The sequence below is a fragment of the Austrofundulus limnaeus genome, unplaced genomic scaffold (genome assembly GCF_001266775.1).
Source record: "Austrofundulus limnaeus strain Quisiro unplaced genomic scaffold, Austrofundulus_limnaeus-1.0 Scaffold298, whole genome shotgun sequence".
Lineage (NCBI taxonomy): Eukaryota > Metazoa > Chordata > Actinopteri > Cyprinodontiformes > Rivulidae > Austrofundulus > Austrofundulus limnaeus.
This window is the reverse complement of record NW_013952700.1, coordinates 222,810-233,795: the sequence shown is the minus strand read 5'-3', so window position 1 is coordinate 233,795 and position 10,986 is coordinate 222,810.

Below are 10,986 nucleotides of genomic sequence, written 5' to 3'. Positions count from 1 at the left end.
GGACATGTCTTTTAACCCCACATTAAAAATGTTACAGGACCACCTTCTTCCACCTGCGTAATATCACTAACATTAGAAAACTGGAGAAATATGATCTCTCCTTCCAACTCTCATTAAAACTCTAGCAGCAGCATCTTGGATTAACTGAAGACTTCTTAAAGAGTTTTTTGGATGTCCAGATAATAAAGAATTACAGTAATCCAGTCTAGACGTGATAAATGCATGAATCAGTTTTTCTGCATCATTTTTGGACAAAATGTTTCTAATTTTAGTGATATTACTCAGGTGGAAGAAGGCAGTCCTGGTAACATTTTTAATGTGGAGGTTAAAAGACGTCCTGATCAAAAATAACACCAAGGTTCTTTACATTAGAACTGGAGGCCAGATTAATGCCATCCAGAGGAAACGAAAGACCTCCGATTGGTGTAACCGAGTGTCATTACCGTCGACGTGATTAAGAGTCTGACGGTATTTAGCATTAGCCTTAGTCAGCAGTTTCAGGTAGGATTCAATGTCACCCACTCTGGTAATTGACCATGTGCCACGTTTCGGGAGCTGACGATTACCAAGGTCTGTTTCTCAGCAGGTGTGTCACTGAGTAAGGAAAATCGATCTGAAACAACGGTGGGAAACTGGGGGCTTGATCTTAGCCTTAGCACTACACTTACTCAGAACTGTCACCTAGCCGGCCTGGGGACCTGCTGCACAGGGYCTGCTGGGAAACTGCTCATGGGGGTAGGAAACTACTCTCGGTGGCTCCGCACCACCCAAGGGGCCGTGTCTAGCTATTGGTTTTTCTACAGTGCAGAGCCAAGCTTCCAAATCAGACAGCCTCGCCTCCAAAGCTACCAGCAACAAAACAGAAAGTGACACAACATGTCTTAACACAAACATCAGCCCAGACACAAAGAATTCCCTTTAAACCATAGTTTTAAAAAAGAGGTTAAATCAGTTAATAAAATGCTCCATGACAAATTTGCATATTAATAAAACGTTGCCAAAGATAAATAGGTTAGGTCTTATGAAGAAAGTCTAGTCTTGTTTTGAGTATGATGCGACACATTTTAATTTCCTTGGCCTCCTTTTGAATAAATGAAAGAAAAAAAGAATTCCACTATTACTGGGAAAAATACACACACACAGACGCACATTTTCTGTATCCCACTGTGTTTTCCACTGGATGGTATTTCCTCAGTAATATTCCAAACGTCTGCTCACTKTGGGAGCACGTTCCCGTAAAAACTCTAGCAAAAAAAAAAAGTCTAATTAAAGTCACTGTTTTGATCATAATGCTGGAAGATTCTCCAGATGTGTTTGCTGCCTTTTATAAGCGCATACTAATGAATCAGCATAATAACTTTTACAAAGTTTGCCAAGATTTAATTCAAGACACCACAGATTGTTTTATCTATCTGGTCATTTATACTAATGAATTGGTTTCTAGTTCATGCTGTGTTGTTAACCTCTTTGTTGTTGTCATTTTTACTGACAGTTCTGTTACTGACAGATGATCTGTTTGCAAACACGTACATCACTATTTTGCCTTTCTGAATCACTTTTCTACTCTTCAGAGGAAAACACATCACTACCAAAGTAAATGTCTATCCAAAAATAGGTAATACAAAGTTTATTATTTGTTTAAAGTTTATATATTGTTCATAATCAGATTTTTTTAACTTGGCCTAATTGTAAAAGCTTGACGATGAGGAGACCCTGTTCACCTGTTCCTAACCAAGTACTGACAAGACTCGGGTTATAAGCACCAGTTCAGCTATTCCTCGCTTGAACATTTTGTGACCTTGGTAACACCTTCGCAAACCTGAATATCGAGATGGTAAATGACCAGAACTTGTATAGCTTTATCAAGTCCCTACAAACTCCAANTGATGGTTTTCTTTTAGCTTTCCTGTATTGAAATCCCATTTCCTTTAGGCCATTTCTTACGGTTCGACCCCATACATTGGCTCCAGCTTCCTCCCATTTATGCTTCATCTGTTTAGATGTACTTTTTTATTTTTCAAGAGAAATGGCCTTAAGTTGTTTGTCTTGACGCTTTGATGTCTTTCTTGGTCTACCTTGGCTTTAACAACCATCCCATGCTGTTTGTATTTGGTCCATATCTTGGATACAGCTGACTGTGAACAGCCCACATCTTTAGCAACCATGTGTGAAGAGTTACCTTCTTCAAGAAGGTTCACAATCCTCTCTTTTGTTTCAAGAGACATTTCTCTTGTTGGAGCCATGGTTCTTGCCACTCCACTTCGTCCAGCAGCCCTCCAAGGTGTCATGACTGCAGGTGTTTTTAACTGCAGACTAACGAGCAGATCTAATCTGAGGCAGCTGTCCATTTAGGGAAAGTAAATTGACTGGGTGTGTCCTTATTTTCTACCTCCAGTTTGAGTGATTCCATACTTTTTTCCTCAGAATTGAGTGATTCCATACTTTTTCCCTGTGCTTGGTTAATAAAAGTAACTTTCACTGACTGCCACAATGTTTTCTCTTCATTTCTTTGAGTGTTCCTGAAAGCCAACAAGTTGCACTTTGGAATGACCTTATTATTGTATCATGTTTTTGATCTGATTTTGTTTTACAGAATGAAATGTCTGAATGAGTGCTCATCCAAGACTGGTGATTCCATACTTTTTGCCAGGGGTTGTACACTGAGACCTGCTGAGTGCTGTACTGTGAAACTGATTGGAGTCAGAAGATTGAAAATAAAGTTTTAAGAAGAATCCAGTGGATTCCTGTTTTATTCGGACTTACTTTGAACAACGCACATTTTTTCCACAATGCATTCCCTGAAAGAATGCTTGGCCTTTCATTTCAGATGTGTGGATTGCATTGAGCACCTTTTGGATTAAATTCAATTCAATTCAGTTCAATTCACTTCAATTCAGTTTATTTATATAGCACCAAATCACAACAACTGTTGTCTCAGGGCACTTTACACAAAAAAATTTATAAATCTAAAGAAGCCAGCAGATTTTATTGAACCTTCGCTTCATCACAGTCTCCCATCCTGAGCAGCACATTGGCAACAGAGAAGAGGAAAAACTCCCTTTTAACAGGAAGAAACCTCCAGCAGAACTAGGCTCAGGACAGGTGGACACCTGCCTAGACCAGCTGGGTTTGTGGGGACAGGAAAGAGACACAGGTAAGGATAAAGGTTTAGTCCAGGTGTATTTTCCTCTGGCAGAGAGACAAAGGAAACACATGATAATGATAGAAGTAATTACAACTAACATGTAGAGAAGAGAGACTAAAGACAACAGCAGAGTGAGGAAATGTGCTCAGTTTGTGCTCCAGCAGTCTAAATCTATAACAGCATAAATAAGAAATAACTAAGGAATAACTTAGGAAACCTAAACCTAACAATAGGAATTATCAAAAAAGAAATCCTTAATTCTATTCATAAAAGTACACAGTGTCAGCCTAACGGACAGAAACTGGAAGTTGGTTCCACAAGAGAGGAGCTTGATAACTGAAAGCTCTGCCTCCCATTCTACTTTTAGAAACTCNCCATAGCTTACCTGTCTAATATCAATCTGTCAGGAGATAGTGACAGAGTGAACAAATATGTTAAAAATATATTTTTAGAAAAGTTACATACTGCACCTTTAAGATAGTTTTGTTAGTTAGAGGCAGGTTCTGATATAAAAACTGAAGTCTGTCCGTCCGTTTTCTGCCGCTTCTCCGGGGTCAGGTCTCGGGGGCAGCAGCCTAAGCAAAGAGACTCAGACTTCCCTCTCCCCAGCCACTTGGACCAGCTCATCCGGGGGAATCCCAAGGTGTTCCCAGGCCAGGCGAGAAACATAGTTCCTCCAGCATGTTCTGGATCTCCCTCTGGGCCCCCTCCCAGTGGGACATGCCCGGAAWACCTCACCAGGGAGGCGTCCAAGAGACATCCTAACCAGATGGGCCACCTCAACTGGCTCCTCTCGARGTGGAGGAGCAGCGGCTCTACTCGGAGTCCCTCCTGGATGACCGACCTTCTCACCCTATCTCTAAGGGAGAGCCCAGACACCCTGCGAAGGAAACTCATTTCGGCCGCTTGTATCCAAGATCTCGTCCTTTTGGTCACTACACAAAGTTCGTGACCATAGATGAGGGTAGGAACATAGACCGACTGAAAAATCAAGAGCTTAGCCTTCTGGCTCAGCTCACACTTCACAATGACAGACCAGTACAGCTCCCGCATCACTGCAGACACGGCACCAAACTGCCTGTCGATCTGCTCCATTCTTCCCTCATTCGTGAACATGACCCCGAGATACTAAAACTCCACCACTTGGGGCAGGGCCTCCTCCCCAACCCGGAGGCATCACACTACTGTTTTCCGGCTCAAGACCATGGTCTTGGATTTGGAGGCACTGATCCTCATCCCGGCCGCTTCACACTCGGTTGCGAACCGCTAGTGAGAGCTGAAGATCACGATTTGATGAAGCCAATAGGACCACATCATCTGCAAAAAGCATAGATGTGATCCTAAGGTCACCAAAAAGAAGCCCTTCAACACCTTGGCTGCYCATAGAAATTATGTCCATAAAAGCTATGAACAGAATTGGTGACAAAGGGCAACCTTGGCGGAGTCCAACTCTTACCGGAAACGAGTCTGACTTACTACCAGCAATGCAGACCAAGCTCTGGCACCGGTCATACAGGGACCTAATAACCTGTATCAAAGGGCTTGGTACCCCATACTCCCGAAGTACCCCCCACAAGTGTCCCAGAGGGACATGATAAAACGCTTTCTCCAAGTCCACAAAACACATGTAGGCTGGTTGGGTGAACTCCCATGCACACTCCAGGACCCTGCTGAGGGAGTAGAGCTGGTCCAGTGTTCCACGACCAGGACGAAAACCATACTGCTCTTCCTGAATCAGAGATTCGACTATCTGACAAACCCTCCTCTCCASAACCCCCGAATAGACCTTACCGTGGAGGCTCAGTTGTGTGATRCRCCTATAGTTGGAACACACTCTGCGGTCCCCCTTTTTAAATAGGGGGACCACCACCCCGGTCTGCCAATCCAGGGGAACTGCCCCCAATGTCCACGTGATATTGTAGAGTAGCATCAACCAACGCAACCCCAAAACATCCAGAGCCTTAGGGAACTCTGGGCGAATCTCATCCTCCCCCAGCACCTTGCCACCAAGGAGCTTTTTAACCACCTTGGTGACATCGGCACCAGAGATTGGAGAGTCCGACCCAGGGTCCTCTGTCTCTGCTTTCTCATGGGAAGATGTGTCGTAGGATTGAGGAGGTCTTCGAAGTATTCCACCCACCGACCCACAACATCCCGAGTTGAGGTCAGCAGCACACCATCCCTACCATAAATAGTGTTGGTGGCAAACCACTTTCTCCCCCTGAAATGCCGGATGGTGGATCAGAATTGCCTCAAAGCTGTACGGAAGTCTTTTTCTATGGCCTCTTCAAACTCCTTCCATGCCCGAGTTTTTGCCTCAGCGACCACCCAAGCCACAATCTGCTTGGACTGCCAATACCTATCGGCTGCTTTCGGAGTCCCACAGGCCAAAAAGACCCGATAGGACTCCTTCTTCAGCCTGACATTATCCCTCACCAGTGATGTCCACCAGCTGGTTCGAGGGTTTCTGCCATGACAGACACCGACAACCTTACGGCCACAGCTCATTTAAGCCGCCTCAACAATGGAGGTATGGAACATGGCCCACTTGACTCAATATCCCACACCTCAGATCGGGGGTGCTGTTCCTCCCAACCACGCCTCTCCAGGTTTCACTGTCATTACCCACGTGAGTGTTGAAGTCCTCCAGCAGAACAAGGGAGTCCCCYTTAGGAGTGCTCTCCAGCACRCTCTCCAAAGACTCCAAAAAGGGTGGGTAATCTGAACTGCTGTTAGGCGRTTAGGCACAAACAACAGTCAGGACCCATTCCCCCACCCGCAGGTGGAGGGAGGCTACCCTCTCGTTCACCGGGGTGAACCTCAATGGCACCGAGATGGGGGCAATAAGTATGCCCACTCCTGCTCGGTGCCTCTCAGCATGGGCAACTCCAGAGTGGAAGAGTGTCCAACCCCTCTTGAGGTGAGTCAAACTACTGTATATCTAGTTGGAATCTCTCAACCTCACACAGTAACTCTGGCTCCTTCTCCCCCAGAGAGGTGACATTCCACGTCCCTAGAGCCAGCTTATAGCCGAGGATCAGACCGCCAAGGTCCTTGCCCTCGACCACTGCACAACACACATTGCACCCGACCCCTACGGCCCCTCCCACAGGTGGTGAGCCCATAGGAAGGGGGACCCACGTTTCCTCATCGGGCTGTGCCCGACTGGGCTCCATGGGCGAAAGCCCGACCATCAGGCGCTCGCTAATGTACCCCACCTCCAGTAAACACTGAAGTAAACAAGCATATTAGATAATTATTTAATCAGAACAGCAACTTCAGAATTGACATGCTAGAAGTAGCATCCATGTTTAGCTACTTCTGTAAACARCATGTGATGTCACATCTTTATCTGTGCATGTGGATCACATCAGGGCTGTGGAGAGTTCACATTGGAGTCTGATGGAAGTTGCATTTAAAATGTAATGTGAACATWCATGCCAAAAACAAAGCATTAGATTCTAAAGATGTGGTGAGAGCAGCTGCGCAAGGGGGCCAATTAGATTTTTTTTGTCATGGGGCCCAAAATTCCTGGTGGCGCCCCTGTCTGTCCATGAGGCTGACACATTTACTTTTAAGACTAGACTGAAGACTTTCCTTTTTGATAAATCCTGTAATTAGGAGTTGGTTTCCCGGTTTATTTCTCATTTCGGCTGCTATAGGTTTGGACTGCTTGAGGACAAACTGACAACATTTCCTCACTCTGCTGCTGTCTTTAGTCACTCTCCTCTGCATGTTTGTTTTAATTATTTCTATCAACATCATGTGTTTTCTTTGTCTCTCTTCCAGAGGAAAATACACCTGGACCAGTCCTTTGTCTGTGTCTTTTTCTTGTCCCCTCAAACTCACCTGGTCAAGGCAGATGGCTGCCTYTCCTAAGACTGGTTCTGCTGGAGGCTTATTTCTGTTAAAAGGGAGTTTTCCTTTCTATTTTTGCCAATGTGCTGCTTAGTATGGGAGACTGTGATGAAGTGAAGATATAACACAATCTACTGGCTTCTTTAAATAATTTTTTGTTTGTTTGTTTTTCTTTTTTTAGATGACGCTTGTTGTATGTAAAAGTATTAAAGTTACTGGGGGGCATCATCACTAAAAAAAATACATACCATTTTCCCTTAATTTAAAAACAAAATTTTGGTGATGCAACACGGTAAATAAAAGAAATGTGAATATTGATACATTTAGACTCCAAAGGCCAATAAAATCAGTAAGTCTTCTAGTCTTGGGCGGCTGTGGNAAGATTAACCTTCAGGGTGGATATAGCTCGCTAGCAGCCTCGCATCGATGACCTATCCACGTCATCATTTACCCAGAATGCTTTGCGTGTAAATAAAATGGCTCCATCCATGTTAAAATACATTTTAAAAAATATACAAAACTAAACAGCCTACAGTATTTTTACAGTCTTTATTTTACAGTTTAAATAAATGTTTATCAAATAAAGTTTAATGTTACAACTAATCGTGGATCCCTTTAAGGTTAATAAGAGGAATGGGTTTAAAATGAGTATTTTGAGTTTCTGAACCTCCTGGAAATAAGGATGTCTTTAGAGGGAATGTAATGGAACGCTCAGAAATACTTGATTACATTTGATGATCAGTTGTTTATTTGACAAGAATTTGGACGTTCAGTCTAAAATCCAAACCAGGTGGAGCTGGAATGATAATAAGAAGGATCTGTTGCACAATAAGCAGGGCAGGGAATAGATAAAACATTGTTTTAACGCTGCAGCAGTAACTCTACCCAATGGACCAGCAGAACATGTATTTTTCTTGCATGCAAGCCTGGCTGTGCATGGTGTTTGTTTAAACCTCGTTCTCTGACTAATTCTGACCACAGAACCAGATCCTGACAAGAATGCTGTGATGTGAAAATAAATAGTTTGTAAAACTACAGAATCACACACAATGCTTCTTTAGTGACAGACGACACTGGACTCTATGACAACAATGACTGAAAACATTCTTCTCTTTTTTTTTTTTTGTCAGTTCATGTTTTTTCTGTTCTCCACCACTTTCAAAGACTTCCTTGTTTTTTTTTTTTCCTTCAGTGCCAACGGTTCAACCTTTATTCTCCTGATGATTCTCTCTCCTGGCTCAAAGCTCAACGTTTTGTTACCCAACAGATTTGAAGTCCACATGTGTAGCTCCAGCATGTGTGCATCAACAAGTCTTCACACCAGGCCCGTGTCTGTCAGTGTGATCTAGAAGACATTGAAAGCAGATGTGGGGCTTCCGTTTATAGTCAAAATCTCACTGGGGTGCCCCCAAAAATACAAAACCTAAAAACAGCACAGCTCATTTCTCTGAGTGGTGAGTGCTAGCTGGGGGAAATATAAACTTGACAATTTTCCTCCGCTCACAAAAGTTCACTGTGCTCAAGGAAAAGCAGATTGCAGAGAAAAGGCTGAAGTCTTTTTACTTTGATCTGAAACCAAACAAATTTAAATGAGTGGGTGAATCACATATGATTTCAGTTCAAAGTGAATGAAAGTCATCTGCTCTTAAAGCTAATTTAACTCTGCTTTAACTGCTGTCATGAGAAGTGAGTCACACTTAAAACGCTTACAAACAGTTTACCTTGAATTTATACAACAAACTGGTGGCACAGATGGAGGGCACATTTTAATTTGTCACAAATGATTCTGACTTTTTATGAGGATAAAATATTCATCTGTGTTTGATTAGAAACATCTTGTCCAGCAGAATAAAACTGATCCATACATTTATCACATTTAGGCTGGACTATTGTAATTCTTTGTCTCGGTGTCTAAAAACTCTTTAAGAAGTTTTCAGGTTTTTTTCTGCCTTTTTGAAATTTGTTATGCTTGTTTGTGTCTATGGTGTAATAATAATGATGTGATTGTGATGCTGTAATTCTGAGTGTTTTATGTGCTGCAGAACAGGAACCTGCTGTAAAACAGCAATTATGCTGAGTCAGGCTTGATTTTTTAGTAATCTTTTCCTGTTAAATAAATCAATAAATCAATAAATCAAATCAAATCAGTTGACCAAAAACCTGCTGCTAGGGTTTGAATGAAAGTTGGAAGGAGAGATCATATTTCTCCAGCTTTAGCTTCTCTCCCCGTCAAGTTCAGAATATAATTTAAAATCTTACTAACCAGGGGTCAACCTTTGTGTTGAAAGATGGTGGGGACGCACCGTGGGGGAGGGGGATGACCGACCCGCAGCCGTGGGACCAGAAGGCCTTTTTTTTCTTTAGCTAAGAATAAAGCCAAAACATAAACATACTGTAAATGCCATATATTTCTTTAATGCTTGCTTACAGTTGAAAACACAATGGTTATAAAATTCACCAATATTTTTTTGTAAAGTTCTCGTACAATATTATGACTGGACACTTTGCCCCGAAGAAACATTTAAACTTATTTTATAAAGTGCTCAAAAACATCAATAACATTAGATTCCGTAACAATCAAAATGTTATTAAAACATTTAAAAAACAGAATAAACAACTTTTGTGGAAGTCTAATTAGTCCTTGTCAGTGAAAACTTGTTCTAAATACCTAGGGATAATAACTGTTGGATAAAATGATTATCAATGCACTCGACACAAGGAATGATGAACAAGCAGCAGATCTGTTTTACTCGCAGTCCATAAACAGACAAGGTATAATCAAAAATGTCAGCAGCATGAACTGACTCTCTGTACAGCTGTCAAGCTTTTAAAAGGTAGCTTAAAAAGGAGCTGGGTGACCTCCTGTCATATGGCCACGTTAAACCTCCAGTTCTCTAGCTAGGTGTTACTTCCAGCTCCTCTATCTAGGCCCATCTGTCTAAATAGCTGTCATAAACGTAGCTCAACTCTATGAACTAAATAAACCATCTTAGGAAGCTAAAAATTCACAGCTGTGTCTTCACTCTTAAAACAAGCGCCGGCCCAAGGCATAAGCGAACTAAGCGGCTGCTAAGGGCCCCGCGGCCACTAGGGGGCCCCGAGACAGAAGCATTGTAAACTGAACTGACCACAGAGTTAACACAGAGATGGGCGTAATGGACGCGGGGTACACGTGGAACATGTCCCCCTCACTTTCCGTATCTGTAGCCTCTGTCCCCCGCACTTTTTTCAACCTTTAAAACTGTTTAATCTGATATTAAGATGCTGCAATGCATTTTTCTGAGCCGTCTTTAAACGCACCATGAGAACGCGGTGCCGGGTGTACACCTGTGGATCACTGAGGGGCGCAGAGCTGGCTGAGTTCTGTCGGGTCAAGCGGCTGTACAGCCACTTGTGCTTTTGTTCTCTTACCCCATAAAATGCTGCTGGTACCGACGCAGCCACCTTCACAGCAGCTGCTGGATGAAACTAACGTTCAATGAGCGGCCCCTCCCAAACTGAAAAACAGAAGAAGAAAGGTGAGACTTGGTTTACAAGTTAAAATTACTTAATAATAACCTGATATTTATGAAAAGCTGTTTTTTAAATAATCTTTTAGGAACTTATTAGGATTTTTATTTGTGGCCTTCATGATGTCATGTCAGTTTTGGTTATGAATAGGCCCATCAGTAAATTTAGGTGATTATCATAATTGCACCTGTTTATTGGGTAAATTTATTAATAGTCTTATTTCAAACGTGTAGTTGAGTCAGTACTGCTTGGCACAATGTCATGTGTTACAAATAAAACTAAATCAAGAATAGAAAAAAAGTAAAAGGGAACTCTAAACTCGTTTGATAAATTATCACATTAATTTCCTGATTTTGCCCAGCAGTGAGTTTAAAACTAGGATGACATGGTCTATAACTTATTGCAGGGAGAAACCAGGGAGGTATCAGGACAGAGTTTAACAGATAGGATATTTTTAATTATTGTCTCTACTT